This window comes from Aythya ferina (genome assembly GCF_964211825.1).
Source record: "Aythya ferina genome assembly, chromosome: 3".
NCBI lineage: Eukaryota > Metazoa > Chordata > Aves > Anseriformes > Anatidae > Aythya > Aythya ferina.
The window spans coordinates 50,737,190-50,762,846 of NC_140298.1; the positions used below are offsets into that span (position 1 = coordinate 50,737,190).

General features: G+C 37.6%; 1 protein-coding gene and 1 long non-coding RNA gene across 5 annotated transcripts in view; both read left to right on the forward strand.

The window, feature by feature from the left end:
- LOC311433415 (SAM and SH3 domain-containing protein 1-like) overlaps positions 1 to 25,657 on the forward strand; it is a 547,080-nt gene that overhangs the window by 9,635 nt on the left and 511,788 nt on the right. The window lies entirely within an intron of this gene.
- Positions 88 to 24,298, forward strand: LOC311433419. Its single transcript, XR_014690745.1, has 2 exons — positions 88 to 148; positions 24,151 to 24,298. It is a non-coding gene; the product is annotated as an uncharacterized lncRNA (long non-coding RNA).

The following is a 25,657-nucleotide window of genomic DNA, read 5'->3' on the forward strand; positions in this document are numbered from 1 at the left end:
AGCTGAGCCTGGCCTGCTTCTGGGCACTCCCAGGCTGGTGGCCTGAGCTCATTTAAGCTTTTAAATCTTGAGTAGTGCCCTGGCCAGGGCTTAATCACTTAGGGATGTTTTTCTAAGGGAGTTTACATCATCTGTAGTACCAGTTACTGTAAGTAAGTTTTATGTGTTTGGAAAAGCTTCTATCAATGAAAGTAGAGAGAGTTTATTATAATTAGAGGAAGCCTGACTCTCTCGATGAAGCAGGCTTGCTACAATATCAACTTATTGTAGCAAGTATGTGATAGTGTGAGTGCTGTGCATTTTTTTTGAAATGTCTCTTACAAAATTGGGAGGTTTTCTTATGAGCCCTTAGTAGGGGGTATTGCTTCACCTATGCAGGAAGTTGTAAAGGCTTCAGGTGTTGCCCCAAGGGGCTATTTCATCACAGAACTGGAAGCGTACTTAAAAGAGAACTTATATTCTAAACATAAATATATTAAAAAGAGCTGCCTATGCAACCACTAGCTTCATTAAATCAATTTCTATGATGTCTAACAGGAAATAAGTGATTGCGGTACATCCTTCCTGTCTAGGTGTATGATGTTTTTGCTAGCAGCCTAAATTTGTCCAGGGGAATGAATTGTTTTTATAGAATGTGTCTTTATAGATCTTCAAGTAGGTGAAACTGATGTGATAGTTAATAGTATTGATCGAGATGTGGAAAATAAGGCAGAAATTCCTTTGTGCTGAGCACACTGCTTCCTATGTGGATAAGGAAATGAGCACTAGCCTTTTAATAATAGCTTCGCTCTTGCAATGAATATCAACTAAATTCAAGGCAAAGGTGGTGACGGAATTCAGGAGTTTATTTTTCTCTTGCTTTGCCTCTCTTGTCACATTTATTACAGAAAGATTTCTTTCTCTAATTTGAATTTACTGTACAATTGAACAGAAACAATTTCATCCTTTATGAAGCTAGAGCATCCTATCGTGCCCTAACATCATAATCTTCTTTTTTGTCCTTTTTCTTCATATTATATGGAGTTGAATTTTAAACTTTCAAGATGTACTATTTTTAATTGAAGTGGTGATATTATGTTTTTTTTTCAAATTTTAATCTGAAGGAAACTTAAATTTTGTTCTACAGTTCTAGAGGTGGTATTTTTAAGAAAAACTTCCAGAGTGGTTCAGGTGTTTTCACTAATGTTTACTTCTTTATACAGTCATTCCCAGAACTTAAGTTGTCTCTTTAGTTGTAATCTTTTTTTTTTTTTAAAGTATTTGCTATTTTTCTGTAGACTATTTTGGATAAATTCTTGAACAGTGATTATCTATTGCCAACTATTACAGCACAGAGATGATGAATAATAAGCAGACAGAGCAATACTTGTGGCGTGTATATTGCATGGCTTTAGGGGCATGTGGTTTGTGTGAAGGTTCCTTAATGTATTGCTTGTTCTGTATACATTCATTTTTAAGCCCTAAGTGACAAGTGAACCTTAGTTTTGATGTTAGTTCTTCACTGCAATGCTACTCGCTTTAGCCAGTGCTAAAGAAACAATGCTCTTAAGTGTTAATAACTAAGCTATAACTGTCAGAGAGAGATTTCTTCATCTAAAGAGCTTCTAATGTCCCCTTTTGTCTGATGGCTGTGTGCTTAATCACCGATGCTTCAGGATGTTTGATTAATAACTGCTATGAGAAAGTATGGCAGCCATTAAATGCAAATAAGCATGCTTCAGTGCAACAGAGCTTGTCAGAGAATGTTTGGGTTTTAGTTTTAGATCTTTTGTAATGTTTCGTAAACAGTCAGCAGCACTGGATTTGTCTTGCACATGCTTTGCTTTTTCTACAGTAGGATTTTTCAAAAGTACACGTACAGTAGGTGTGGTTGGGTATGTGGGTTCTGGCCCTGTGCTGTGAAAGCTGGTGGAGCTCTTGGTGTTGATTTGTATTAGGAAATGAGAGAGGTTTTTGCACAGGATCTGTAGTCTGTCTTTCAAACCACTAAATACAAAAATATAATCAGTATGGTTTCTAGTCTCTGCCTTGCCTTGAGCTAAGTGGCTCTTCAAATGTATTTTTACTATCCATATAATGTTAAATTGATACATACCTCTTTCTACTTTTTTTTTTTTCTTCTTCTTTTGCTCCTTTCTCTTCCTTCCCCATTCTTCCGGTCTGGAAATGTGTGAAATAAGCCATAGCCTGTCAAACCGTGTGCTGAAATCCTGGCTGACTTTCCATTTCTTTGGTCAGAAGTAAAGACATAGACAATATAATTAGTAAGAAAGAAGCTTTTTGGTATATGAAAATATTTAGAATGTAGTAAATAGAAACAGTTGATAGTTGTGCTGTGATGCTCGATAGTCCTCTCAGAAGGACTTTTAGCACATCTAAGAGTAATCCTGTATGTTGATTGTTGTTGTCTTACTGGGGTTAAACTGCCATGGAGAACCTAAACTTGGAAAGAAAACATAAGCTGTAGTACAGAAAACATCAGAACAGCTAGGTTGAGAAAAAGGTCTTTAGACAGAATTTGTATCATGTTATTTTACAGCTATGTACCCGAAGGCAGAGATCGCTGTCTGATTTGGATGAAATGGTGGGATTTGTTTGGAGATTGCTTTATTTACATGTTCTGTCAATCCTGAAGGTGGAAATTTGGCAGGCATTGTAACTAATTTCCTTTTTTTTTTTTTTTTTTTTTCATTTAACATAATATGATCAGAGAAGTTACTGGCTGTCTGCCAACATGCTCCTTTGCTTTTCCTTTGGAATCTCTGGTTTCTGCTCTCTTTCCTGATAAATGCATGAGCTCCTAGACCCTGTGAGCCCATTGCTGTTGCCCATGTAGACAGCTTTGTCTGCCTGGAAATTGAAAGGGGGGGAGGGAATAGGAACTAAAAAAGTATTGGAAATAACACTCTTAAGGGGGTGTGTGTGTGTTTTGTTTGTTGTTGTTGGTTTTTTTTTTGTTTGTTTTTTGTTTTTGTTTCTTTGAATTCCCAAAACTCTGCGTAAAGAATACTTAAACCTTGGGTTTCCAAATAGTGTCTTTTAAATTCAAGAGGTTGGAAGAGAAAAGCACTTTTTTTTTTTTTTTTTTTTAAATAGGTTCATGTTTAAATCACAGCTCTGGATGTTGTTTAGACAGCTTGCAGCTGAAGAATATGTTTAGAAAAAGACTCCTGCAGTTTTTTGCAAGCTTTTTTCTTCCACCGTACAAAGTGGTATTGCTGCATGGAACTGAACCAAGTGTATATCTCTAAAGAGCAGAAAAAGCAGTGAAATTATTGCAGCAGTTTTCCTTGTGTTTCCCTTCAACATTTCTATGGTTTGACTAAACTGAGATTGCTGAAATTATGAAAAAATAAATTAAAAAATAATTTCTTGCTCACATTACACCAGATCCATGCTGTGAGTTAAATGTCCTTCTTCTCTTTGCTGAATTGGAAGTACCAACCCTTAGTAATTTGTTGTCGAAATACTTGTCCAAATAGTTTTAAGCCTCTGAATAGAGGTGAAATAATGATGTGGGTTTTTTCTCAAGCATTAGCTGGCTTTTAAAAATACTGATTGACAAGCTTAAAGGAGGCTGTAGCAAGGTGGGGGTTGGCCTGTTCTCCCACGTGCCTGGTGACAGGATGAGGGGGAATGGGCTTAAGTTGCGCCAGGGGAGTTTTAGGTTAGATGTTAGGAAGAACTTCTTCACTGAAAGGGTTGTTAGACACTGGAACAGGCTGCCCAGGGAAGTGGTGGAGTCACCATCCCTGGAAGTCTTCAAAAGACGTTTAGATGTAGAGCTTAGGGATATGGTTTAGTGGGGATTGTTAGCGTTAGGTAGAGGTTGGACTCGATGATCTTGACTTCTCTTCCAACCTAGAAATTCTGTGATTCTGTTGTCTAACTTTACAGAGGTTGTGTTACTGGTGATCTTAATCTTAGTTATTAATCCTTTTCTAGTGTTAAGTTGTCTTTAGCATTAAGATTATTTTTTTCCTTAGTATTCGACCTAAATCTTCCATACCACAATTCTAGTTTACTTCTTGCTATGTCTTCTTGGACCATAGAGAATACCTTTTTCTTTTCTGATGGTGGTAAGGTTTAGTTAATTGAGAGTACTGCAAGTCCTAACAATCTCTGATAATTAATGGTTTGTTAATTAATAAAGTAATGATTAATGCGTTATTCATCTCCCTCTTCTAGGCTTGTTCTTATTTTTTGAAGTTGGCCCCTTCTGTCCCTTTCACTCATGGGTCTGAAGTGATCTGGACGAGGTGTCCCAGCTGGGGTCTTGCTGGTGTTGATCAGAGTGCTAGTTATTTTGTCTTTGCAGTTATTTTGTCTTTGCAGTTTATAACTGGGTTTGTTTGTCACTGTCTGGCTGTTAACCTTTTGTAATGCTATGACATTGCTGGCTCATGCCTTGGATCTACAGCAGGCCCTGTGGCCTTTAGGTAGTAATGCAGTCCAATTATTCCCATTATTTGTGTACATAACGATACATGTTCAGTTGTGTTTTTCCTGCCGTTGTCCATGATGAAGAATGTGCTTGTATAACTTGGCTCTCTCCAGTTTAAGACCACTGCAAATTCTAAGCCTGGCCTCCTGTGCATTAATGCTCCAACCAGTTGAATATATCCCACTGTTATCAAAATATTCTCCTTTTCATCATCCAAATTGGTACTAAAAATAATTATTGTTCTACTGAGGACAGCTTCTGTAAAGCTTCTCAATTATAACTCTTCAAATTTTTGTCTTATGTGGTTTGGAGGCATAATTTTGCAAACATATTTATAGTTGTTAATTGTGTTTGACTGTGCTTCCCTAGTTTGTGAGTACAAATGTCCAGTGAAACTGTATCGAAAGGCTTCTTGAAGTCAAGATGTAAGACATCTACTTATTTCCGTTTTGCTGTTTGGTATGTAAGGAGATTAGGTTAATTTGTTGTAATTTATTCTTGACAAGTCATCTACCTTTATCAAACAAATACCTGCTCTTGATCACTGTTACAGCACCGATTTTGAGAGGAGAACATACTTTCTTGATGTACAGCAGCCCCTCTCCTGTCTGTCCCTATGCATCTGATGTCCGCAGGGCACAGACACCTGGGTCTACTCTGTTTCTGCTGCTAGTTGACTACTGGACATGGGAGCCGAGGGTAACTGTGCTGCCCCTGGGGACTGCAGACTTCATAGGTACTACAGTGATCTGTGTGTGTGCAGAAGTGAGGCAAAAGAAAGCCTTGAGACACTTGCATAAATCCCCTCCTGGGGAGTGCTGAGCATGTTTTGGCCATGGCCAAGGACCTGATGCATATTGAACACTGAAACCCATCCTACAGTTCAGGACACAGCTGAAAAAAACAGTAATGTGGAGATGTAATTCACAGATGAATAATGATTAAATTTCTTAAGCCTCAGACGTATCTCTTCTGTGTTAAGTCTACAAAAGTGTAAGCTGTAGGAAACGCTTTCCCTGCTGGGCACGTCATGTAAAAATAAATGTGTCTGTTCTGTGTCTCCCTGCAGACACACTGACCCAACTCAGGGTCACTAGGGGTAGGGCTAATGCACTTTTTAAATCACAGTTTGGAATTTTACCATATTCTTGCAACGACTTCTTTTTCTCTGGGTAACCTGGTGGACTGGCTTTTTTCTTTTTTAAGAAGCTGTCTATGCTCTTCTGCAGTTTTTCTTGCACCAAGACCTCAAATTTTCATAGACGTCTTGTAGGTTTTACAACAGGCAGGTAGGTATTCTGTAGGCTGTGTTTATTTTGTTTTTGTTTATTACAGCTACTGTGAGGAGGGAAAAAACAAAACAACAAAAAAACAGTTTGTTGTAGTTGACATAAAGTCAGTGACAGAGGCCTTGGGGTAGCCTTCTGTATGAGTATAAGCAATTGAATGACTGACACAGGAGCAGATTTACAGGTCATACCGCAACCTTTATTCACTTTGCGCAGTGAAATGTTACTTTCTTCTTCACAGTTGTGTGTTTTTCTGCTGTTTTGTCAGGGTTTCAGCATTCACACTTCTAATCCCTAGGACTTCCTTCACTTTTTAAAGCCACCTAACCTGTCCCTTACTTGTGACTCACAAGAGCAGGGAGGTTGCAAGTCTCCTCTGTTGTTAACAGTGGTCAACTACTGAAACTACAGATACCATTCTCTGAAGAACTGCTGTTTATTAATTGGACTGTGTGATGGCCATGTGTTGTGAGGATCTCTATACTGTGATGTTGTGGTTGACTATCACACCTCAAGCCTAGCAGAAATAAATATATATTTTTTTATTATTATAAAATAAGTGCTTGGTCAGGTGTGGGTGGAAATGCACTTTTTGTTATGTAACTGTGGGGACGGATGTGCTGCTGAAAATGAGCAAGCTCTCAATAAGCCTCTGAGAGTTAAAATGCACAGGCAAGAGAGATTTGGAGCCAAGTAATGCTTGCATTTCTTGCATCGATAGCCACATGTTCAACAAACAAGCAGGAATGCTAAATATAATCCTCAATATTTTACTTTTTTTTTTAAATACCCCAAAGTAACTACTGCTATCACTGCCACTACTACTCTGTTAGATAAAGTAAATGTTTTTAAAGTCAATTCTGCAGGGCTGCAATTCTTGGCAACAAAATAATTCTTGAACATTAGTACAGAAATTTATGGATTTCAATTATAGCTTGTTGTGTATCATAATTCTAATTTTATACCCTGTGCAATTCAGTGTTTTGGATTTTTAATGGGTATAGAGCAGTAATCATAAAAGTGATTCAAAATGCACCCAGTAATTACAGAGATTTGCTGTTGCTTTTGCATTAAAAATGATGATGATTTACAATCAACAAAATTGCAGTCTATGGTTTTAGTTAAGACACTCATGCTATTACACTGCTTATTAGTTATGGTCAGTGATTTAAAGCTTGAGCTACACGTTGGAAAGCTGTACAATTATTTGTTCTTTAATAGATGATAACAGTAAATTTAAAACAGGAGTTATATTAATTAGAATCTTGTAAGTTAAAGAATACGTATGTAGCCCTTTGTATCTTTTGCTGTTGAAAATTAATTACAACTAAAATAAAGTAGCTAGCTTTGAGCAGCCAAAGCTGTGTGTATGTATTTTCTCTTATAGTCTCTATTACAGTCCATGAATTTTAAGAATAGCTGCAAGACTCATTTCTATCTAGCAAGTAATGTAAATGTCATTTTCTTCCTCACCTCTACCTGTACCACAAACACATATTTAGATATATATGAATTATTAAAAAGGTAGCTAATATACTGAAACCACAAGCATTTAAAAATCATGTAGGGAAGGAAGGCATTTTACTTGAGAATTTATTTTTAAATACTTTTGGAATAAGGTAAGAATGTGGTGGATTTTGTTCACACTTCTCCTTTCCATCCATTTTCTTCCTCTTGCCAATATTTCTTCTTTTCTAGTACCTTGATGCAACAAGTCAAGGAAACAGATTACCAACTTTAAGACATGTTATTTATGGATTAGGTTTTACACTTGGTAATTATAAGAATTAAAGCTATTTTAACCAAAACATGTTTCTCTAGAACATTCAAAAGCATTAGCATAAACAGCACTTCCCCTTCTTATTAAATCTGGATTTAAACTGAGATAAGATAGTGCTTAGGTACATTAGCAGTCAAGTCACGATGCAAAACATAGTGGTGTAGTTACTGATTATATACCTGTTTGTTGGAAATAGTGACTGAAAAACTTGAAACAAGGGAAGTTTCCCAGCTGTTGGATGAGTGGTTTCTCTCTACAAGTTTGCATGGAAACAGTGCCCCTTTTATTTTTGACCCATATTGTCACCAGAATAAGTTGATAGTATTCTATTTTAGCTTGTGTTGTATTACTCCGGGGTATGGTGACAGCATGCCAATTTCTGACATCCAGGGATTGATCATCAAGGCCAGGAGGAGTTTGCCCACGTGCCCTGTGCACCCTCACAGCTGCTCAGTCAGATCACTTGTTTGCATAATCGAAGATGTCTTTAGCTAAATCAGCAATGAAAGTAGAATCTGAAGCAGAAGGAGGCCCTCATCTTACAATCAGTTTAAACTGTTTGTATGGAGGTGTTTGTCGTGTTTTTTTTTTTTTTTTTTTTTTTTTTTGGGGGGGGGGAGGGATCTTTTTACATTTAAAACTGTGTGCTACCTCCCTCTCTTGCAAAAGCACAGATGCAAAATCTTCTCTGTGTGAGGAGGACTGGTTTTGACTTTCTTTAGTCCTGCGTCATGTGAAAGTCCAAGGTCATACACAGACAAGTGGCCCAAGCGAGGAGGTGGAGCAGAGGTGAAGATAAGGGCTGGGGGGAATTCAGGAGAGCTTATTTGAGTCAGTTTTCCCCTGCCTCCTTAAGATGTGACTCTCTATCCTTGTGTGCTGTAGATCCATGTGTTGTAAGGAGGATTACTTCAGCCAAGTATAAACTGGAAGGAGTAGTGGGTGATGGGTGAGTATTAAACAGCCCCAACAGAGTTCTTTGCTCAAACTAGCTTTTCTTCCATTTGCCAAGAGTTCAGACCTGCTGGTTTCAAAGTAACTGTGGACTTGCCAAAATAAGTCTGTTGGGCAGAGTTTATTCTCTGATTTGCATAGCAGATAGCACTGGATGGGTTAATGCTTGCTGCTCATAATTGAGTGGTTTCTCTGTTTAGACTCGGTTTTCTGTGTCATACAGGAAGGACAGAAAAAGTAAGACCTTAAGTTCCCACAAAGTCTGTAAAACATGAACATCTGCTGGAGTCATGAACTGTGTATTGACTGTGTTTGGTAACAGGACGAAGGCAGCTGATCATGAGCGTCCTTCTCTTAATTACTTTGTCAAATGTCACTACAGTCCCATGTAGGAAAAAGAGGTATTTCCTTAGTGACAAGGAAATAAGATAAACAGTAAGCAAAAATGAAATAGACCACCAGAATGCTACTGTTCTTAGTTGTATTTAACCATAACTGTCATTTATCATGCTGTTTTTTTGCTGATTTTTTTTTTTCTTGGTACCTTTTTTCCTACTGAAGGATATGGTCTCAAGGTTTTCTTTTAAAAGATGTTGGCCCTTCATCCTTCTATTACTACTGGTTGATAGTATAGGTCAATTTCAGTTTGGATGCTCTTTCTGACTCTGATTCTATCTGGCCTTATGCTCATCCACCCAAATATTTTTTTAAACATATATGTTTTTTGAATGTCATCCTAACAAATGCTTTTATGCAGCAGGATGAGGAAGAGGTATATTCTACACTTGTGAATAGCTTACCAAAGTGCAAAATGGTCAGACTTCAAATCAGTCTATTTCTTGGAGCTCAGCCTTACAATAGATACTGTTTGAGGCCTCTGGTCCTTCAAGGGACAGTAGTAATCCACAGCAACTGGTAATCACGTTAACAAAATCAAAGACGTATTAATACATTTTTAACATTGAAGACGTATTAATACATTTTTAACATTTAACATTAAATGTTAACATTTAACATTATAATTAACATTATAATACAAAATCCCTCCAAAAGGGATTGAATGTTTAAGTCAGAAGTGTATTATATACCATTAACTCCATATTGATCATTTAGCTTGTGAAGCTCCAATAAGGAATCTGTGGTCTGTAGGGCAGGGAAGACCCTTGGCCATGTAACAGCCATGACATCTGATTGTGTGAAGGCAAAATCAGACTTGTCAGATTAAATGTCATTGGATGATACACACGTTGTCACATGTTGGACTTTATTGTTGACTGTAAAATCCTGTTGAGAGGTTCCTGGGCAGCAAGGCAAGTAGATGTGCAAGTTACATTTCCACTGTCCCAGAGCTGAGTGTTTTTGATTTAAGTACTGTTGAGACCCCTGAATGTTTTTTTCTCTCTGTGGGAGCATAAGACAGCAACAGTTTCCTGTGCAAAACAACTCACTACAGCTGGCTGTTAACCCTTGCTGTAAAAGTGACTGTGCATTCAGTTATGCTGAACTATGCTAGCCTCTTAAGATGAAATATTCTAAAACCAGCAGCGGCTACATGCATTAGCTGGAGCTGCCTAATTAGTTTAATTAGCATAATTAGCTAAAGCTTCATTGTTCTGAAGAGTTGGACTTTTAGATAAGCGTTTGAGTTCAGAATGAGTATTTGAAGTACCTGGGCTGAATTAACATAGACCGGGATGGGCTGAATACTTATTAATAACAGAAGTAAGAAAGCATGACATGGAATTGATTGAATGTACTGTTGGGTTAGATCTCTATCTAAAGGAGATCTTTACGTCTGCTAGAGTCTTAAATTAAGATTGCATTAACTTTATTTGTACAGATGCTCTCTTGACAAAAACAAAACATGAGTTTCAATTTAGTTACAGTGGCTGCATATGAGGTGGGAGTGCAGCTGTTTGGGATAGGTTAGCGTAGCTTATCAACAGAAATTGTAACCTATATGGAATTTATCATTTAAAGTTTTTGTTTTAAATGTGTTAGTTATCGTTGAACGATGGGCAGGGCACTGAGGAGCAACAGCAATGGAAGCTGCTGCATTCATTGCTGTTTCAGGTATTTGGAGATACTCAGTTTGCTGCTGGTGTAGGAATTCACTTTTTCTGATATCTGTGGGTAGCACATGTGAGGGTTTTGGACTAATGTGGTACCCTGTGATGCTCTGTGCCCTGTGGCTGCAAGGACCCTTGCCAGACAGGTAGGAGAGGACTGCCATCACCACACGAGTTGATGCTGACCTCAGGCTGTCCAAGGGATTGGTGCTTTTCACTAGGCTGGTGCTGTTCTGGAGAGAAGTACATGTGTTCTGTCATGTGTCTTTGACTGTGTGTGTATATCTAAAAATATATGGGGTTAGGGTTTTTGTTTGCTCACAAAACCTGGGGGGGGAGGGGACAGGCAGCACACAATCCATCCCTGATGTAACATACAGAACTCTCGTAGAGCCATTGTGGAGTTGAATCCGGTGTGTTTTGTCTTCTAAAGCAGTAGTAGCAGGATGTGCAATATTCAGTAAAACAAATTTAAATTCATATTTCCAATCCTGTCAAAGGCAGAATACTCTATAAATAGTACTGTCACAAGACAGATTTACAGGAACTTCAGGAAAATTGCTTTTGGGTTAATTCTTTAACTATTTTCTACATAGCCACAGCTACACCTTCTTATGTTTCTTAATGAATCAGAATTTTCATTCCACTGTCCTAGAGTAAATGTTGTAATATATATCAGTTCTTATATTAGTTTATGTAACAATCTGCAGAAGTCTGAGCACCAAGACAGCTCATACCAGTCCCTTGCAGGTTTTCTTCTTACTGCATTGTAAATGCTCTATCTGTGCAATGTACAAACTTTCAATAAGCATGCAGTACCAAAGCATGAAGACACATTAGAGCAACAACCTAAATATTGAGGTTTATTTGGCAAAGCTTTGGAAGAGAGGTAAGGAATTGTGGTAAAGTTACAATTCTGTTTACTTGCAATTTTTTTTTTTTATTAAAACAGTGAAATTGAACAGTAAAGACTGTGAAATGGCAGCAGCTGGCATGTACTTGCATAATTGCAAGTGTGAGATTAATATTGTCTTGTGATAGTAGTAAATCGTTAATGTTTGGTGTATTGGTTCCTGCAAAGTAATGCTGTAATTTATCTGTGATGTCATATGTCATAGATGCTTTATTTCAGTGATTGGCCTAAAAGTAAAAATATGCCATTTTAGATGCTCATTTGTAACCACAGACACTTGTGACTGATCAGTCATAGGACATATTCTGTACTGAAGCTTACCATGAGCATATATTATTCACTCAAAATCTCATCTTTCATAAATAAATGGAAATGTTATTTTACTGTGGGAGCACTAGGTTCACCACCACTACTTGTTTCAGAAAACCTTGTAGATAAATGATGAGTGTATACTAGGGGCCATATGGGTGGAGAAGTGGTGTTGAAAGCCAGAGTAATTTATTACAATCAGCTTGTTCCTGGAACAGGTGAGGTAAATCATTAGTTGCCAAGGTCATCTCATGAGTGAGCAGAGATGAAATACATTAACTGAGTGGGGGGAAAAACAGGCCACAACTTTAATGTTCTTTTGTCCCAAATGTAAATGAGGTGCAGAAGAGAGGTACCAGAATATCTTGTCTCATACGGACTAGAGAAGTCTTTGTGGGGGTGTTTTTTCTTCTTTTGCATGGTAATTATATATTGTTGTGAGCTACTAAGTCTTATTTGTCTTGATATATAAATGGGCTCTTTAGATTCTACATCTTGTGATTATGATTCCCTGTCCATTCTCTAGACATAATTTTCTGCCTCTGACATAATCCTAAAGCTTCAGGAGTGTGTGGCTTGACTTTTCCAAATTTTTAAAACAGCTGTTGTTATACTTAATTGGACACTAGAGCTGGTTGATTTTTTTTCTGAAAATATTTTAGTGAAACAGTGTTTTTGATTAAGTACATGGGATCTGATACTGCAGCATTCTGAGAATGGAATGTTATTTTTTCACAAGAAAGAAACAGCACCATTCCTTAGGGTAAAATATATATATATATATATATATATATATGTATGTATGTATTTCAAAGCGGACAATCTTCAGTCCTTATTCTAATTGAATATACAGACTTATTTAAGCTCTGTCTTTTTTTACCTTTGTGACAATGAGATTTCCATTTTCTAGAAAAGAATCTTCAAAGTCCTAGTTTTGTACTTTGAAACAGAAAATTAGCTGGTGCTGTTGCAGGATTTGCCAGCTAATGAATTTGAGAGAGCAAAGGAAAGAATATGAAGGCCATCCAGGAGAGTCAGTATGACTTTATTCTCTTTTTGGAAACTAAGGAGATGATGCTGAGTAAAAAGGAATATGAAAAAGGTTGATACAGGTGTAGTACAGTATAGTCATTCCGTACCAAACCTAGTATGTGATTGATTATGGTTACATTGCTGCATTTGGGGCAATTTTCCTCATACTTATGGGAATTAAATAAAGCCGTGGCCTGCCACACAAACATACTGTTATCCTTGGCCTGTGTTTGAACAGTGATAGCCAAATCTTGTCAAATAGGAGTGAATTATTTTAGAAAATTTGCGTCCTCTAAAGCACATCTACATGTTCCACATATTCATTTCTACCCCTAAGGTTTGCATATCATTTTATTATAAAATAAACTTGGATCTTAGTGTTACGTGACTGTTTATCTCTGACAACCTAAAATTCATTTGATCATGATCTGTTGTAACCGATTGCATCTACATCCTTTTCCAATCTGTCACAGATGATAGGATCTTTTGTCTGATTGTCTTGCTTCATTGGTACACACCAAACCAGGTCTCTACTGCAACTAGCACAAACAATCACACAAAGCTTGTGCAGGACTGTTCCTACTATGTTCTTACAACTCTGAAATTATGTCAGACCTTCACTGCTGTATGGGATATCAAGTGATGATTAGCATGGAAGTCTTAAGCTACTCCAGATATAGCAAAAAGAAATTTCAAGATGTGCTGCTAATTTTTGCTTTTCTTCATGCCTTCAGGCTGGTTTATTTCTGTAGTGTTGTGCAGAGCATCTCTGCATGTTATTCTTCCTCCTTTGGATTGTTTCAGTAATAGATGCTCCCATTTACATGTGCCAATTATAACTTAAGATTTTTTTTTTTTTTTTTTGCTGTTGACACCAATGGAGTGCAGCCCAACCAAAGTGGTGCCATTTTCTCAAGATTTTCATTCGTCTAGACAAGATGATGATGTTTTCCTATTCAGGCTGAGGATCTCAGGCCTTTGCCCTTCCTGTGTAGGATGGCATGCTTAGGAAAGAAGCTGACTGTTGGACTTCCTAGTTCTCTAGGAAATCTGGGTGGGGATGAGAGCAGAGCAGATACATCATTTGCCTAAGAGCACTGGTACTTGAATAGCTGTTCCAATTAATTGTTATAGTTTTTTATAATATCAGAGGGCAGGTGTTCTTGTTTTTTTTTCTTGCTTTCTAACACTTTTTCATTACATTCTGTCTCTTTAGCCTTCTCTCCAGTTGCTTAATAAGGCACGCAGATGACTGAGTTAATAAATAACTTACATCTTCTTCCTGCTCTGCATACTAATCTAGCTCTTTGCGACTGCTGTGTCCAGTAGGCAGTTGTGATTGGCTCCGTTTTTTTTGAAGCTACTTGGGTCTCCTCAGCACTACTCAGCCGGTGCTTTTCTGCCACGGTGGAAAGCAGGAAATGTAATCTCTGATTGGTGTCAAGGAGATGCAGTGTCCTGCTGAGGGCTCTGTCATTAGTCTCCTTCTGTGTCTTGAAATCACAAGATTCTTTTCCCACTGGTAAAATGTCAGTGATTGGAATGCATGCACGGCAGCGTAAAGACAAAACATATGAAACAAGTCATCTTCTGATGATGAAGTCGAGAAATATGATATGTCACAGGTGGCAGAAGGTGTGTAACAGAGATAAATGGATGCAGTTAAATTCTATACTAAAAAAATAAAATTTTCTAAATAGCAGTCTTGGTTGAACTCAGCATTGCTATTCATGTGAAAAACAAGGACTTTGGGAGTGAAGATTGTTTCCTGAGCCTTAAAAACAGACACTAGGAGTGTTTACTGAAGTGGACATTGCATTTTTATCTTTTTTTTCCAAACTCTTAAATGTTCCAGTTTTATTAGAGAATTAAAAGGCACCATATTTTTGTGTTTAAACAATTAGACGACAACAATTGAAGTCTTAGAGCTGGAGTCAGGGAAATACAGAAGTGCAAAAAAAAAGTTATGTTTAATATGCGCTTGATTGTGTAATGTCGGTTTATGTGCATTTTCTATTTTTTATGCTAGTGCAGTCCCAGGATTTCAGAATTAATTAGTACACAAGGCTTGCACCATCCTCAGCACAGGATTGTTTTGCACATCATGTGTATTGGCTTTCCAATTACTGCTTTCCCAGGAGCAACAGCTTTCAGATTTTTTTTTTTTGAGGATGGAAGGAAGGAGAAGCTGGAACTGACTTGACAGTTAATGGGAAATTGCTGAAGTTAATATTGAGTTCCGGAATATCATCCAGGCTTCAATTCAGTCTACACGTTTTACCTGAAGTGGTAGGCTGAAAATCTCTCATTTAGTACTGGGTGTTGTGCTAGTGTTACTGAGAATTATCTTTGTACCAGGCTAGTGCCTAGTGCTATATTTCTTTACAAACACATTAAAATGACTTGTTTCCTCTTATGATCTGAAGAGGCAAGATGAACTATGGGAGGCTTGGGGAAAGTGAAAGGTAAAACTGACATATATCAGAACCAGAACTAGACTTTTCTAGGCTAATAGCCTGCCTTCAAAGCTATGCCAATTATTGATAAAGAGAAATGGAGATCTTCTTTCCTAGCTATTCCTGCCTGTTTCAGCAGCCCTGAAGTTTTCCTCTGGAAGTCGCCTTTTTGGATGTTTCTTAATACATGAAGCCTGATGGTTTGTCATGTGATAGTTTGCATTGGGTGACCTGATGCTGCTGTTGTGCCAAGTGACACAATTTTCATCGTGTTTGGAGTGCCCAGAACCAACGTGAGAGTTTTCCCATTTCTTCCTTCATTCAGGAAGCAAGGATGGCTTGATGAGCTGGCTGGGAGCCTTCTGCTCCTGTCTACTGTTTTTTTTTTTTTTTTAACCTGGCAAACATTGCCATCTTACTTCCTGCTTCCAAGCGTGTCACAGGCAAAGCTGTTTCACTCACTTAAATGTAAAGTTTGGGGCTATTATCCATAATATTTTTCAGTGATAAAGTAACCTAAGTATAAATAAAATAGAATAATCAACAAAACCGCCTTCATGTTCATGTCTTAAAGTAAGCAAAGCCTCAGTAATATCTCCCCGGAGACAGAAAGATAGCAGTTCTGGAAAACATAATTACAAACTACTTTGAGTTCTGCTCTTGGCTTTTGTTTTTGACAAATGGTGATGGTGTGTTGTTTTTTGTTTTGTTTTTTAAAAACAAACAAACAACTTTGTTGATCAGTATCAATGGTTTCAAATTAGCATGTAATGTTCCAGTAGCTTGGCTTTCATTGGAGTTGAGAAAGAGCCAGTTCATAGTTGCTTGGTTTTTCCAGCCAGTGCAGTTGTTTCTGAAGAAAAATATTTACAAGCCTAAATTAATATTTCCTTTGGCTGACTTGAGAATTATTTTTTTTCTAAGAAAGCTATAGGTTGTTTAGGAATAAACAAAATTTTAACAGTGCTTTTCTTAAACTGAGCACAATAAAGCAAAAACTAAATCCAACTAGAATTAACCGCTATTTCAGTAGTGATTCCCCTCAAGATTGTGGGACTACTTTCTATTATTGCATATATTAACTTTTTTCTTCATTTAATCTGTAGGTGTCTAGGTCAACAAGTTACAGAACCTATGACATCAACTGAAAAAGAAGTGCTCATTTATATAGAAGTGGTCTTCAGTAATTTTCATGTGCTTTACAGTGGAAATAAACATCATTTGACAGGTGTTGAAACTTTTATGAATAGTAGAGTAAAATAAATTGCTTGAAATTGCATGTTAGATCAATTGAAGATCTGGGAATAAAACCCAATTTTCCTGTGTCACTTTTGTTTATTTTCCAACAAAAAAAATACTGCCTTGTGCAGCCACCCCTAAAATTTCAGGAAAAAAAATAAAATAAAGCAGTTGCTAAGAACAGCACTGGGTAGCTTGTATGGATGCATGTAGTGCTATATATAGAGCTTGTATTTTCATGGCTCTTTGCAAGCACTAGCTTACAATTATCTGCAAGGTTAATATAATTATCTGCAAGGTTATATTTTCTTATACCTCAATTATCATTAATATTCCTAATTATCTGCAGCGTGAATATAACTTTTAAATTCAGATAAAGCTGTCTTTTGTAGAGTGACAATATTGGTCTTTATGGCATAAAAGAATGAAGGAAAAAGTGCAGGGGTGAGGGGTGGTTTATTGTATGAAGTGAGATTTGTCTTTTTCTGCAAAACTTTTTTCTTTTTTTTCTTTTTTTTTTTAATAAAGGTAGAGGTCTCAGTACTTTTTTTTTGAAGAGGCTGTAAGACTGGTTATACTCAGAGTCCAGCGAAGATCAAAGAGAGTCATACTTAAGTGGGATTAAGTGTTATTTCCAACCTTAAACTAAATGTCTGGTATGCATAAATTGGATTTATTTCAGCTGAAATTGAATATTTCTGTTGTAAATACCTTGTTGATCCATCACAGGATTATATTTGCTTTTCCCATGGGCAGTGTTGTCCTGCTGACACTTGCAGTTAATTACAGTTTGACATATTTACCCATGTTCCTCCTCTACTGTTTTGATATAAACTGGTCTGGCTTTGTGAAGTGTTATAGCTGTCTCTCTTCCATATATTCATCCTTAAGATCTCTTTTTTCTTTAAAAAGAGACTCTCTGGTGTGGTGTTGAACCTCCCCTGCTCTGTGACATTCACAAATTCTACTTTTTTCTTTTTTTTAGTGTTAGGGGAAAATAGTACACTAGATCAGTCTCAACTTAGTTAAATTTTTAACTACTTTCAAAGTCATGTACTAATCACCCTGCTGTCCCCTGAGGAAACTAGATGATTTTGATGTAAATATCTTAAAAATGTGAGACCAAGCAGATTTGGTAGTAACGGTTCACCAGGACCAGATGCCATCCACCACAGGGTGCTGAATGGACTCATTGTGAAATGCAAGATTACTGAACCACTGACTGAGCTGAGTAAGGTCCCATTTGGGATCCATGGTTGTGGTGCATGGCGGACTGCTTGTATGTCTCCCATGTATGCCTGTATGGAAAGGGAGCCTGGAAGCTATAGACCACTCAGGCTGACTGGTGGATGATGCTGAGCTTTTGTTCAGGTAGTCAAATGGTGTGGTGATGGTGGAGAACTGCAGGAGGATCTTCACAAAGCAGAGTGAGTAGGCAAAAACGCAGCAGATGGCTTTAGCGTAAACAGACATGAAAGTAGTATGTTGAGGAGAAAAATAATCCAAACCAGAACTAAATGTTTCTGAACCTAGAAATACTAATTACAACTTAGGATCTTTGACATTCATGTTAAATTCATTGTGCAGCAGCAACTAAAGAAGCCAAAAAAATACTGGGAACTTCCAGGGAAAGAACCAAAAATAAAATGGAAAGTATTGTTTAGCTACCGAATAAAACTTTGTTCCTGTGTCTTGAGTACAAACTGAGCACAAAATAGGGTACAATGTAGTTATGCCAGGTATCAAGAAGGATGGCAAAAATGATCTGAGTAGCAGTGCTGTGAGGAAATTTTGGAGGGCTGGGGGAAAGCACTATGGAAGATCACAGCTTCACAGAGTGGATTGCAAATTCATCAAGTCTTGTGATATGAAAGCTGCTCAAAAGTTTTAGCATATGGATGTAAAACAGATTTTAAAAAAAAAAAAAAAAAAAGAACCTCCATAACTGCTTATCTCCACAACAGGGAGGGAAACCAAATGCAGCAAGTGGCCATTCCCATGTGTGTTCCCTCAGCAGAGCTTCCTCTCCCTGCTGCTACTGGGAGCAGAAAGCAGGGATAAATGAGGTGCTGGACTGAGCCACTCGTCTTTTTTCATGTTCTCCCACAAGTCATTTGGTGTGGAAAAGGTGATTTATGTTTTTTTAAAAAATATGTATATACACACATATATCTTCCTACTGATCTTCTGACTTTCACTGTTGCTTGCAGTTATAGAATGCAGAACATCTGGTTCTCCAAATTCAAGCTAAAACCTCTGCCTCAAATAGTCTTAGTTCAGTCATCTCTTGTCCACATCTGCCCTCATGTTCTGTATCCTCTGCTACTGAAAAATAAACCAAAGTGGATTTTGGTCCATATCTTGATTATTTAAGATATAAGCATTACCCTTCTGAATCAATGTGGTGTTTCCTCTTTTTTTCTTGACTGATGGATGTAACCCATTGATACCATTTCCAGCAGTGTCTAATTGTTGTGAGGACCCTCTTTTCATGAATTTTTGTGTGGTAAATTAAGTTACTGAGGTAACTCTATAGTTGTGGCTTCTTCAGTAAAACATTGCTCTTCGCTCCTAGCTTCAGATTTGATACAGCAAAATTTTGGTGATCTCTGTAAATGTTCAACCCGAGCATGCTGTGAGCAGCCTGGCAGTAGGGTTATGTTTGTGGAAAGTTAAGCATACATATGAGCTTTGGCAGGATTGTGTTTCTGGGTGCCACTTAATCAGTTACTTGAATGCTTAACTTCAGCTATGACTTATTCTTTTGACTTCCAGGCTACTTACCTTGTGTAAACTTATGTAGGAGTTTGCTTCTAAGGTCAGTCTCATAACAAGATAGGGTAGGGAAAGGTTCCAAAGGACTGGAAGGCATTTCAAAGGGTTATTTTACAGAGCAAACATAAGGTTTTTATTTCTTTGCATTTCTTTTTAACAATGACAATGCAAGCTAAGACCTCTGCTGTAATTTCTTTAAAGCTATTCCACATTGTTATCTCAGTTTTGTCTCTCACAGTCTATTTTGGTATAAGATACTGCAGTTTGCTCTTTGTCAATGAACTTCGCTAGCAAAGATGGATAGCAGATTTCTTTTTTTATATGGAACAGCATGCTACCATTTTTGTATTATATTAAAACATTGATAGGTTCTTCCTTTGCATTGTTTCCTTCTAGTTCAGTATTTGTAAATGCAATTTTAGGGGGTGGGGAAAAAATAATTGGCAGTTTAAAAAGATTCACAAGTGAAATCCTGTGGAATGCATCTACCATTCTGTGGTTGCACTGCATGATTTGGTATGGTACCAAATCAATTAATAACAGCCTAATAGTTAACACATTGGTACCAGCAGACAATTACTTTAAGTGTGACCTTCTCTCTTTTTTTCCATCCCTTAGAATTGTTGGGTTTGTTAATGAAATTTACAATAATAGCATAATGAAAGTAATATGACAAAAACATGCTTTCTATATATCTGGTTTGAAAAAATACATGTGGTCTATAGACAAAAGCTTATACTCTCTACTGGCATTGAAAATGGAAAGGACTAACTAAGAACACAATCATCTAAGCTTTTTCATGTCATCAACTAAAGAATCTCTAAATTTCACCTCTGTCACTCTGCTTTTGGAAACCTTATCACATTCTCATGGTGACTGCTCCAGAAGAACAGGTTGAGGCATGGTCTTATGCTTAACTTTAACTTTGTGTAAGCCTCATAAGATCGTTGTTGGTGTTTGGGAGGCTATGCGATCTCCAGGAGGGGGTGACTACAGCAGTTCACACTGAAGCTCCCAGGGAGCAGGGCTGGAAGTTGTTTTCCCAGCCCCTTTCCCCCTTCTCCTCACCCTGACTACCCACGCGTGTTCCCCTAGAAGCAATGGTGAGGATGCACTGTGGCACACCTTTAAGAAGGGCTGACTCTGCCTTCTGGCAGATGGGCAGTAAATCACAGACTCATGCTTGCAGTCAGTTTTGCAGGGGCTGTAGTTCCAATGAAGGCAGTTAAAACTGTCAACACCTCACAGTGCTTGAAGATAATGAATGTAATATAAACCTGAGAAGCCCACGAGCAGTGCTGGCTTCCCACATAGCAGATGAAACCCTCTGGGTCTATGCATTTCAAGAAAGCTTCTTAATCCTCCTCAGGCATTCATAACAATAGTTAAGGATTGTTTGTGTGTGTGTATAACTTATATATATACATACATGTATGCTTGTTCAGAGAAGCATATTAACAAAAAAGTTAGAAATACTTAAACATCCTGTGGTTCCAAAACCATTTCAGGATGTTGACAGCTGGTTATTAATTACACTGCCATGAATAAATATGCTATGATAAAGCAGCACCTAACTTAGATGCCATATATACACATTCTCCAGTGGATGTTCAGTGTTCCCTTGGTGGATTTCAGTAACACAATCGGATACTTTATATTTTTGAGTTCCTCATTACTTTGGCTGCTTTTAGTCAAGTGTAATGTAGAGATTAATGTCATTATCATTTGGTAATGATTTTAGCAAAACGAAGAAGTATTGCAAAGAAAGTGTCTTTGTACTTCAGTAAGTTTCCTATTTTGGGAGGAAGGTAAGAGGAATGAGCCTTTGATAGGACTAAGATTCTGGTGCAGGAAATCTAATGATGAGAGGCCTGTTTTTCAAAATCTTTCATTTAAATGAAATGAAGTACAAAGTATTGCAGTATAAAGTAATCCCCTAGGAAAATAAACAGGGAAATGATCATGAAATGTGTGAAGTAATTGCAGAGAATCATGCATATAGAAGTTATTTTTCAGTGTATGTGGCTCTAAGTAGAATTAAGTATTGTTTGAAAACCCATCTGCCACTAGCCATCGTGTATTCTGTGTGATTTCCCTTTTATTTGAATATTGCAAATTAAGTGGCTTGAACTCTTTAATTATAGGGCCCTATGTAATGGAGTGATTTACAGTCATAAGATACGATATTTTTTGTTGTTGTAGAAATTACATGGATGCTCTAGAAGTCTTCATTAATTATTACAAGTGCCAGTCCATATACATCCACAGATGAACGTACTATTTACAGAATGATATGATGATACAATTTCTGTCAAATTCTGATGGCTTATCTGTTATCCTAAACTTTCCATTACTTGCAGAGGGGTGTTCTCTCTTCCTCAAACTGCAGTTTTAGTATTATTCTTATTACTTGAAATACTAGCACAGAGTTTGACAGCGGGTCGCAAATTGGAATTCCTTATCAGCACGTGTCAACCCTGAGCTCGTGCTGCTCCTGGTAACTTGCTGTGTTGTGGGAACACACAACAAAGAACAAGTAAAGCTGCAGAGAATTCACATCAGCTTTGAAGACAACCCATTTAATGTAGTTCATTGAAGGTGCAATTCAGAAGAGATCTTTGCTTTTGAATTTTTGATGCAGCAGAAGTGTCCAAAGTAAATCTTTGTTGGAGGAATTACTCAAACCTCCCCCAGGTAGTAGGCAGAAAGGTCATAGTGCCCTAAATAGTTACAGTACAACAATCTGATTCATCTGTTCTTATAGTATCTGTAGAAACTTGCCACTGCTACTTCTATTTTTCTCTTTAATACCATTTATAAGAAAGAAAAGACACCTGTTTTTGTGTGAGCTACAACCATTTTTTCTTTTTTCAAAATAAATACTTGGTATGATAGAAATTACACGGTAGGATTCTGGCTTAACTTTTTAATTAATGCCAAAGGATGCACTTAAAAGTTGAGGTCCCTCTGTTGAACAGTTCTAACAAGTGCCACCAAATCTCCAAGTCACCGCTTTGAGTTGTAGTAGAGGGTAAAATGCTGCAAAATCCTGGGTGTGTTTCACTTGCATATAAAATTAGGTTTCTAAATTGTATGTTATTTACTCCTTTGTCATGTGAAAAGTAGTTAGTTGGAAGGAGGATTGCAATAACTTGTAGAACTTTGTAAGTCTTTCTGTGAAATAATTTTCATATACTCTGTAGTAATGAATATAGCTGGGCAGGGTACTGATAAAGCTGCTGTGCTCTAATAGAACTGCTATGCTGAGCAATTAACTGGCTTTCTAATATAAGGGTCTATAAACACTGTAAGGTTAGTTTTATACAAATGAGCTGTTCTACTTGAATAGAAAGTGTTTCTTCTTCATACTTCTGAGGTTAAGGAAACAGCCAGATGTTTGAAGTGTTAATCCCATGGAGGTTGTTTTCTAAAAATTGGAGTGGGTATAAAACAAAGCATTATATTTTACATATCCCACAATAAAGGTAATACCTTTTCTGAAGAGCAAGGAAGGGTGGTTTTCTTTTTTTTGAGTTTCCAATAATTTTCCTCATGAGCATCTCTTGGCTTACTGTGTTGCATGTCTTGTACTGACACTTGTTTTTCATTCAAACCTTAGGCATCTTCACTTTTACTGTGGAGAATGATACTAAACTGGACAGCTTTAATCTTTTTTATTATTTTGGGCTTGGTCCAATAGCTGCAACCAATACCATAGTTGGTGATCATCTCAGGTTATGAAATATATATTTATCAAGCTCTCATGTAAATATGCTCTATATTTAATTCTGTTTCTGCAGTTACTGAGACAAAAAAAAAGTACAGGACTGTGCTGGATAGTGCACATTAAAGTGTACTACAGAATCGGGCTACTAGCAATCTTTCCCTCTGAAAACTGCTATTGGAAGTTGTATAAAGAATCCCATCAACCAGCTGAAGGGGGAGGGGGGGAGAGGTTGGAGTTGTCAGCTGTTTTTTTCAAGTAATTTCCCTTGACATTCTTAGGGAAACAAATATCAAAGAGAAAATTAAGAAAAGCAAATTTAAAAAAAAAAATAAATCTGTAGCTTGTAGCTTTGGGAAAACTTTTTTTTTAAATAAATATTAGTATTAATTTCTGAAGGGAGGCAAATGGGTTAAACTGCGTTTAGATCTGTTTTCTGCTTTCCAGCTAGTTCTGCCAAAAAGTCATTCCAGTGGAACATTAGGAAGGAAATAAACTTTTAAACATAATTCAGGACCCGAAAAGTCTTTTATGGATGTATTTTGTATCATGCCTTCTATAAAAAAAAAAAAAAAATAAATATATATATATTTCAGAACTGAAACAGTCTTTAAAATATGTACAGGATAAAATAGTACATCACAGGGACAAAATGTCAGGCACCACTGTTTTCTGCATTTAATCTAATGGCTGTACATGTTTACCATTTCTAGCAGTTCTTCCATACTAATGGTTTAATTCAGTAAAACTGTCTAAGAATATGAAGTCTGCTCAGTCCCTGAAAAATCATTCTGAGTCTTGTTCAGCAATGCAAGTGCTCACATGAGATTGTGTGGGGTCTTCACTTTTATTTAAATATTGTCCTAAAAGTATTTTCCTGTTGGAAGTCCTTTGAGGAGGGGGGACCTGTAACACTGAAGTAGCATGTTTATTCTTCACAGCCAGCATAAACATGCTTTTTCCTTTGTATTTTTACTTTAAGTTTTAGTATAACTGTATTTGCCATTATTTCCCCTGAATAATACCTTATCTTTGAAGTATTTCCAAATTCCTTGCATAAGCATCTATTAGTAGGTGATCCTCACCTGGATCCTCAAGTGACTGTTCAGTTTCACTTTGCCTTGCACCATTCCATAACCTAACACTTCTTTTTTTGGTTTTGTAAGATCAACAGATGAGTCCTGTGGCTGAAGCAATTCTTCCTTGCTGCCCCTTGAAGAGAACATGCATGCTTTGTGTGGCTGTCAGATCTTCTGTATGTTTGACAAACAGGCAGACAACTGTATACAGAAACTTGGAAATTTGATTTGATGAGCACATATTCTGAAAGGGGGAAAACAAATCTTTGATTATATTTGTTTCTCTTGAATATTCATTGGCTTTCTGTTGAAAGCAAAACATGCTTGTGAATAAGTTTGTGAACAAAGTGTGACACAAACAGTGTGACCAGCAGGGCTAGGGAGGTGATCGTCCCCCTGTACTCAGCTCTGGTGAGGCCGCACCTCGAGTACTGTGTTCAGTTTTGGGCCCCTCGCTATAAGAAGGACATCGAGGTGCTTGAGCGGGTGCAGAGAAGGGCGACGAAGCTGGTGAGGGGCCTGGAGAACAAGTCCTACGAGGAGCGGCTGAGGGAGCTGGGCTTGTTCAGCCTGGAGAAGAGGAGGCTCAGGGGTGACCTTATCGCTCTTTTTAGGTACCTCAAGGGAGGCTGTAGCGAGGTGGGGGTTGGCCTGTTCTCCCACGTGCCTGGTGACAGGATGAGGGGGAATGGGCTTAAGTTGAGCCAGGGGAGTTTTAGGTTAGATGTTAGGAAGAACTTCTTCACTGAAAGGGTTGTGAGGCACTGGAACAGGCTGCCCAGGGAAGTGGTGGAGTCACCATCCCTGGAAGTCTTCAAAAGACGTTTAGATGTAGAGCTTAGGGATATGGTTTAGTGGGGACTGCTAGCGTTAGGTCAGAGGTTGGACTCGATGACCTTGAGGTCTCTTCCAACCTAGAAAAATTCTGTGATTCTGTGATTCAAAGTGGACGTGGGTTGGTGAGAATGATTGGCAGATATGTTTTGGCTCCAGCCAACAGTGGCATGGGAGGCCCTGTGTTTATTAACAAAATGATTCCATGTGCCAAACATTAAAATTAATACTCAAAATGTTGACTGGACAAGGTCAACCACAGGCTTTTCCTCTAGCTTGTGACTTGACTGGCTAAATTTACATTGAATGATCCCCTAGCATTTCAAAACATGTTGGCTAGACTAAGCATGGTCAAAACCAAACATTCTTCAGCAGATCTTCTGGCTGTAGCAAGTCTAATAATGCATGCTTGATAATATTAAATGTCTTAGTAAGGATTTGCCCATTACGTGTTTTTCCCTTCTCCCCTTCTGTTGAACCTGCCCTCCTGAGACTGAGGTTGCGATTGTTTTGCTTTGGAGGCTGTCTTCCTGTATAATGACTCTTAGCCACAGATCATCAATCAGCTTTTTTCTTCTTTACTTATGTATATTAGAAGGTTTAAATTTGTGTTAAGTTATGTATATTTTGGAAGCTGTAACTAACTGGAAGTATAGTTCAAGTTAAGCTTAGTTAGCTTTAGCATCATTTTATTTTGCATAGAATTCCCTTCATTTTTCTTGTTCTCAGTGAAATTGGAGCTTACCATAGTATAAGCTAT